The sequence below is a fragment of the Centruroides vittatus genome, unplaced genomic scaffold (assembly GCF_030686945.1).
Source record: "Centruroides vittatus isolate TY-2023 unplaced genomic scaffold, ASM3068694v2 contig_2460, whole genome shotgun sequence".
In the NCBI taxonomy this organism is placed as follows: Eukaryota; Metazoa; Arthropoda; class Arachnida; order Scorpiones; family Buthidae; genus Centruroides; species Centruroides vittatus.
Genome location: NW_027121555.1, coordinates 532,425 through 540,446, shown reverse-complemented (window position 1 = coordinate 540,446; position 8,022 = coordinate 532,425). Strand labels below are relative to the sequence as shown.

Below are 8,022 nucleotides of genomic sequence, written 5' to 3'. Positions count from 1 at the left end.
ATTACACACTTCTGTAAGCTAATGAAGCTAGATTTGTTTAATAAATTGTATTTAAAAAATAATGCCTTGATGGCACTATTCTTCAACTTTTCGCAAGTTTCCCCCTCTCCAAACCTTTATAAGTCGTCATTTTTGCAGTAAAGTTTTAGAATTTCGTACATAAATCTTAGAAATTGGTTTAAAAAGTGCTTAGTTTACTTGTTTTAAGATCAAAATGATGCTGTCTTAACAGCAGCAGCAATTGTCTAATCTTTTGAATTAATGTACAAAGAAATTTTAATGAGAGAAAACGTCTCAAAAATGATAAATTTCCTAACAATTTTGAGTTGCTTAAAAATGAGAATTGTCCGTCCTAAAAATTTTGAAGTTACAGTTTAATTTCTTCATACGAATTTTCATTTCCTTGAATATTTGTAAGACTTAAATAGATGTAAACATTATTAAAATGAATTTATTTTTAGGAAATAACAATTTCTTTACATTAACGCAAATTATTTTCAAAATAATAACAGGTTTCATGAAAACGTATATACTTTTTTCCCTCCTCTAAATTCTTCTATTTATATATATATTATATATATTAATATTCATTAAATTTCGAAAAAATTCTCTCGAAATTTCTATCACAAATACTTGATTTTTTTTTGTTTTTTGCTGCATATATTAATACTGGTTTATTATTTTCAAACTAATATAAAGAGGCAATTTTGAAATGAAAAAAGAGGGTAACTTCTTGGAAAAATAAAAAGAAATACTGTTTTTATGAATCCTCAGATTCAAAATTGGATCTCCCTATTTGGCTGCTTTCTCCATTTTGATGAGTTCCAAAATGCCATCTTGCATTTCCTTGACTGCTTGGAATTCGGTCAGTCCCATTCGTCTCTTGTTTGAAATATCATAAATCCCTCCTACGCTCTCTGTATGCTCTCCGCTGGTTCCTGCAACGATTTTTAAACAGCACGTGAAGATTTCGACAGGAAGGGTGGGGGGTAAAAAAGCCAATTTAAACGTTAGAAATCTCACCTCTGACTTGCAAGTTATACTTTGCAGCAATCGCTTCTAGATTCTTCCTATCTTTGGCTAACTTGGGCAATTTAATATGTACGCTAGCGCGGATTGTTGTACCCAAATTGGTTGGACAGAATGTGAGGAATCCTAATCGGTTGTCGTGCGAAAACGGTAATTTTGATTCTATAATGTTCACAGCCTAAAGAATGGAATATTTTTTTAAAACGCATTCTACATCTAATTCTCCTAAATTTGAATGTTAAAGTAGTAGTAGTAGTAGTAGTAGTATAAACTCACGTTTATTAATCTTTGGAAAATCTGCTTTAAATCTCCACCTTTTTGCATAGAAATAATGCGAAGATGATCTTCTTCGTTTACCCATACCAGGAATGTCTTTGCATCGTTGTGATATATACCACGACCTGTTGGCCAGAAACGACAAGCATTTGCAGCTTGGAGAAATCTAAAAAAGTAAAAAAAAAAAATCATCATAAAAAGCGAGAAAGACTCAATTTTGAGAAGAGCGGGGTTTTAAAAATATCGTAAATGCTAACAACGAGTAAAATTTCCATCGAGTCCGACCCCACTCGAGATACGACACCAATATTTCCTCACCCCTTCGACCGTTACCCACCAAAATTTAATAGCACCGATGACCCTGGTACGCAAGCTATTGTACCAAGTTTTGTTTCTTAATCATTACCCCATCGTCAGATATAGAACGAAATACAGAATATTAAAATGGCTCGTCATCACAGCTGATTATTTACTATTTAATATTTTACCAGATTTTTTTCAATCCTCTTGGATATTGGGATTTAAAATAAATTTCATATATCTGTGTAGTAGATCTTTCAATAGCAAAACAAGAAAAATTTGCTGGTTATCAAGCTCTATAAACGTTTGATACTGTTATAATGTCCATACAAAGCATACAATTCTTTAAAATGTAGGCCTATATAATTAAATACAATTGAAAACAAAATTACCACGAGAAGATGGCTTTTATTCAGTTTGGATTGACAAAATCAACAAAGATTCCTATAAACTTTTAAGAAATTTTACGCCCAAACTAAAAAGGAAACCATGATCTAAACAAATGTTGAATGTAAAACACTTAATTCTTAATTTTTTCCAAGTTTAAAAATAATTTATTAACTAAATTCCATTAACGTGTAATTAAAATGAAATGTTTTTATGTGAAGATTCTTCTAATTAAGTTTATAAAACTTTTTAAATTTGTTTAGAAGAGTTGTGTGGATGGCATTCGTGACATTTCGCCAGACGTTGAGCGTATTAAAAACATATTTTATAGAAATTAAATCTAAGTTTTAATTCCGGAATCATTTATTATTTAGGTCACGACTAAATTTAGGCTTGAAAACTTAAGTAACCATTCGACTAAGGAAACGGCATATTAATTATATGGCTAATAGTAAAAGTACTGCTGTGACAGATTATTGTTATTGATTACTGGTTTAGCATATAATAACAGCATTGTTCAACCCCTGAAGTAGTTTTATGGAGCCAGAATACTTTCATAACACTTCAAATTTTCCATTTATTCTTTGAATCCTGTTAACTAATTCTTAACTTTAAGCCTGCCAAGCTTTAAAATACTAATTCCAGCTTATATAAGTGAGCAAACGTGTAATATTTTCTGTTAAATCATAAAAAAAATAATGACTTTCAACGAGTTTTATATGGTTTTTAAGTAGCATAGTTGAAAGAAAGTTTGTCCAAAGCACAGTCTAATCTAACTATATATATATATATATCAAGCTGTAATGTAAGATACCAGCCATTGATCAAGTAAATTGTCCATCAAAGTTTAAACTTATGCTGAAAATTCTGTCAGTAAAAATCCTGAAAGATATCTATCATTATTTTTTTTCTGATTCGATCGATAAAAGTTCACCTTGTTATCAAAATACTCATGCATTATAATCTAAGTTTCCTTTGAATAAGCCTGTTATTGTTCTTGTCTCTCATTTTCTCACTGTGAGAACAATATAAGGAGGGATCCAGAATACTTTAGAAATATTCTGTCTACATATAACTTTACTGAGCAAATAATTCAAGTTAATTTTAAATATTTCAGAAATTCACACACAATTTCACGTGATGAAGAGTAATAAATCTTCAGAAATGCCTACTTTTCTTTCGCTAATCGAATTCAAATTATCAAAATTCTGTAAAAAAATATTGGTTTAAAAGTAATCCGATTTTATAAGAACGATCGTCGGAAGGATGCTTTCCAGCATAGCAACCGAAACGATCCTGGTAGTTGCCTTTACAGGATTAGAACTGGTTAGAAGCAGAAAATCATTAAAGTTCCCGTTGATTTGCGGTAATAAATTACGTTTAAGCAAATCTGTCGCGTGAATTTCATTAAAAAAACACAATAATTACTATATAAATACTCCATTCTGCTGTGAAGAGAGGCAATTTTGAGCTTTTAACTTAAATTTCACTTGTTTTTACTAATGAGTGATGCATTTTTATTCTACTTTTCGCAGGTTAGTGTATAAACAGAGTACTTCGTGTATTTACTTAGCAGGGATGCTGAGTGTAATCATAACCTCGAGAAATTTTACAAAAATCTTTAATTAAAATGTAAATGAAATCTCATCTCTTTACTATAAAATTACAAACACACCAAAGTACATTCTGTACACACAAAACACCTCAAAATATATCATTTGTATAGAAAATTTTGATTCCAGAATAAGAAAAGTAATCGTTTATGAAAGGAAAACTAACATTTGAAGAAATATTAACGGTTAATTATCCAGGTTTAACGTTTTAAAAGTATTTTATTTATAAATTTAAGCACCAATTTAAAATTTATCAGGAGTGTACAGGCCGAAATCACCACGATATCGATGTTCTTTCCAGTAAATAATCTTTAAATTGCAAACAAAAATGCAATTTTTTTTTAGTGGGAATAAGTTCCTGAGCAATTTTACGCTGTCTTCCCCTAAAAAATCTAACTTAAATGACCGCAATACATTAACTCGTGTATTAAAAAAACATGCGAACCGACAATATACAGAATTACGACGCATCAATCCAATTTTTTTCGCAGGAAAAAAATGAAAATGGATGAGTTTATTAGGGGGAAAAAAACTGATTTCGAGAAATGGCATGGTTCCAATGTTAAATGCACTGCTGTGTTTCAGATACGCATGAATATCGAGGCAATATTTCATGGCGAAGGAACTAGTTCTGGCGTAATTAATGACCTTTTTTGAAAATCAAAATAATAATAATATTGTGCCAAGTTGTAAAATTTTACGCAAAAATTGACTTTTGGTATTAAAAGAAACGGGCGGAGATGCTCTCGTTCGCGTAATTATCGTGTCAAATGTCGATCGTGCGAAAAAATTAGAAATGTACGGCTCTGAATTGATCCTGATTTAATACACTTCTGAAAATTTTAATTATCTAAAATAATTAATCTATAATTCTAAGTAACTGTCTGTAAGGAGAGGGGATTTGGCAAAAATTTAAGCCGTGTGCTTACTAATTTCTAGAGAAACTCGTCCACGAAAGTATCGATTTTCACTTACTAAAATGGAAGGATACTGAACGAGTTTTATAAGAATTTACAAGCAAATTTTTACTTATTTTATTTATTTAAGGGTTGAATTTTTAGTAAATTATTAATAAGGGCTCAAGAATATTTGATAAAATAATATAAAAAACTTGTTTATCTTACGAGAATAAATATTTTATTTTCCTAAAGATGGGAACTACTCTCTCAGACTCTACAGAGAAAACAATGCCATTTTAAGAGTCGACAATTTCGGCTATAAAAAATTTTATTTTATTTGGCTGATTGCCTCTTATACTTTTCTCTCCTGAACTACTTTAAACAATATCTGACTAGAAAATCGAGTGAAATAACTACTTTTCTGACTACATTACGCATTTACTTATTAATCAATCAGTCAAATTTAAGAATACTTCACGCCAAAGGAAACTAATTTCCTGATTAAATATGCAAGTAAAATTATATCTAGTGTTTATAACTCAATATATTTTAGAATTTTTCTCGAGAATTTTAAACTTTCTCGAAAAACAAAGGCATATTTCTCTGGTTATCTTATCATGTTGTTGTTGTGATTTCTTACTTACTCATCCTGTTTATCACATATTTTTTGTATTTTATAAGAAATGCTGGCTCACTCGGTTAGTAATTTAATAAACAGAAATAATCGAAAGTTTAAAGAAGAATATTTAAACTAGATACGACCTAAACTTTCCGTATAGTTCGATCGGATCGATACGAGTCGAACTTTGTGTATGGATTTTTATCTAATCGCATGCATTATTCATCTTTATCGATTTACAATGAGTAACCGTATGAAAGTATAATTAGATTTCTTACAATGACGAATCTATCTACACGAAAATAAAGTTATACTGAATGATATACGAACCTGTCGCCTTCCTTGAACAGAAAATGGTCGTCGATAAGCTTCTGCTGAGTGGATTTGCTCATACCGGTGAGGGGATAGTAGGTTCCCTTCAGTTCTCCACTCATATTGCTCAATACGTCGCTCACTTTCTCTTCTATTTCTTTGTATTGCTGAGAGAACAAATCAAAAAACGGTTTAAATTAGTGTACAAGACAATTGGATCTTAATCTCTGAGTGGATGGATTGGCGTACGTACCGCTTCTGTTAGGCAGGGGTTGAAAGGATAACCCTGCAAACTTCGACCGCATCTGACTCTAGTCGAGATGACAAACTGTCCTGAGGGATCGAGATTGACGAATGCATTAATATCGCCGAAATCTTTTGCGGGATGCTTGTCCGTGGCTTTGAATCCTCCGTGATATTCGTCGATAATAGGATTAAACAGATCGGCGAACACGTTATAGGATTCGGCATCTGGAGCGTAAACGCCCACTCCACTGTCTAAATTTTCCATCCCTATTCAAAAAAGAAAAAAAAATCGAAGAAATTAAAATTATATATATATGTTTCTACATAAAATACTGAAGCCGAATTTTGATAATCTCTTCAACTTTAATAGCATCGTCTCCGTTACTCGGTTGTTTTAGTGGTAATTTATATCAGAAAAAAAGTATAAATCGACTGAATCTATAAGCCAACTTAACCGTGTATCAATATAAGTAGAGTGAAACTAATTTTAACACGTGGATAGATAAAAGCTGTATGCTTCCTGACCAAAAACTCGAATCAATTTTTATTTTTTATATAAATTGAGACGAATTTAACTGTTTTTGGCGTTAAATCGGGTACCGAATATTGTTATTAAGCGACTAATCCTGTCAACTTATGCGTGAAATGATATTTATAGTTAGTTACACGTTAACAATAACACGTGTGTTAATATTATCAGTTATCTTCGAGGTTTCTTCTTATCTCCAGTACAAAGTCTAACCCCCTTAGAACGTCCTCATTTCTAAGTAGACGAGCCTTATCTTTCGTCTGTTAACTCCGGATAAACAGTTATCAAGATTTAAATTCTTTTAAATAATACAAAAGAATGGGTTTTATTCGAATTTTTAAGGGTTTGCGCTTTAAAATATTAAAAATTGGGACCTAAAATTTAAGGAAAATGCACTCTCCATCCTCTCCGACGAATTATCTAAAGACTAAACTTTATCTCTCAGTGCTGATATGTTTATTGCTTAAACTCGCCAAGGAACGAAGTCCAGAAGTGTTTCATTTATGGAAAATTTCCATTTTTAAAACGTAATAAGTGGTTAAAATAGCATAAAAATAGAATTTTTAATTATTAAACTTCAGCAAGAGCTACGGAAGCGAGCGTGCAATTAGTTTAAGTCGCTAGAATTCAACCAATTTTTAGTTAGGAAGCATAAAATATTCTGAAAATTAAGGTAAAATGGAGGAGGGTCATCGCTGCCATGGCAACGACGGAATTTCTCTCATTCGCCACGTCCTATTGATCCGAGCGAGAAGAGAATTTCGTAAAGGAAAAATATCGCTTCCGCTAGATGCATTAAATTTTAAGAGCAATTTTTAAATGCAAAATTGGTTTTCACTTTACCTGATTGAACGACGTCGAGGAGCGTGGCACCCATTCCAGTTTTCTTGTCTTTGAGCTTGTCGAACACCTCCTGAGTCAAGTGTTTTTTAAGCAAGGAGTGGCAATTCTGTGCATTCTTCAACGTGACATAACCCTTTTCCAGTTTCTCCTTGTTGGCCATACCGTCTCCTTGGCTGTCTTTATCCTTGCCGAAACTGAATACGCTGTTCCTATTAAGAAAAATCGAAGATGAGTAAAAACGCCGGCAGCCCTCTAAGCTTTATAAATGCGCTGCGGAGGATCATGGGTAAGCAGCCGGACGATGATGTCATATACTTAAACCCCTACTTATCAGTTAGATAGCGAGCCCCGAAAATGCAGTAAATCATTAAAATTAAGAGAAAGTAGATCTTCAAATATTTATTACTCGCCAACCGTCCGCTTTTCCTCTTGGCTACGACCAAAATATTGATCTCATCCGCATCCTCCACCATCCTCCCGACCTTCCACCCCTCCGGTCGGAAAATCAAGGAGGCTGCTACCAGAATCGACCCTCAATTTAACCACATCGAGAGCGAAAATTCCGATATTTTAGAGCTCATCTACTATAAATCATCGCGCACGTAATTTACAAGATAACCCAGCTTTACTTGTAGGAATTAAAACGGAGCCTACAAAGTCCAAGGGCGATTTAAGATAAAATAAACCGAGGAACTGATAACTCTACCTTCTAGCAATGCGCCTAGAGCGGCTCAGAATTTGCAGGAACCCCCGATTTTTGGTCAGAAACATCGATAAGTCAACGACGCTCGCCATTGTCTAGAAAGGGGGAGGTCACGCGCCGGAAATATGATAATTCTCACCTCACATATTGAGGTAACGGCGTGTATATGATAGCGGCGAGTAAGAGGACCAACAATGCAATTATCGTTTTACCTTCCATCTCTAATCGAGGACGACTGAAACCGCAGCACGACCATGCGCTGCCAA

The 8,022-nt window shown here is 33.0% G+C and overlaps 1 pseudogene; it reads right to left on the bottom strand.

Moving 5' to 3' along the window:
* Window positions 1-433: 433 nt before the first annotated feature.
* LOC136971336 (arginine kinase-like) lies at window positions 434-8,022 on the bottom strand (annotated as a pseudogene).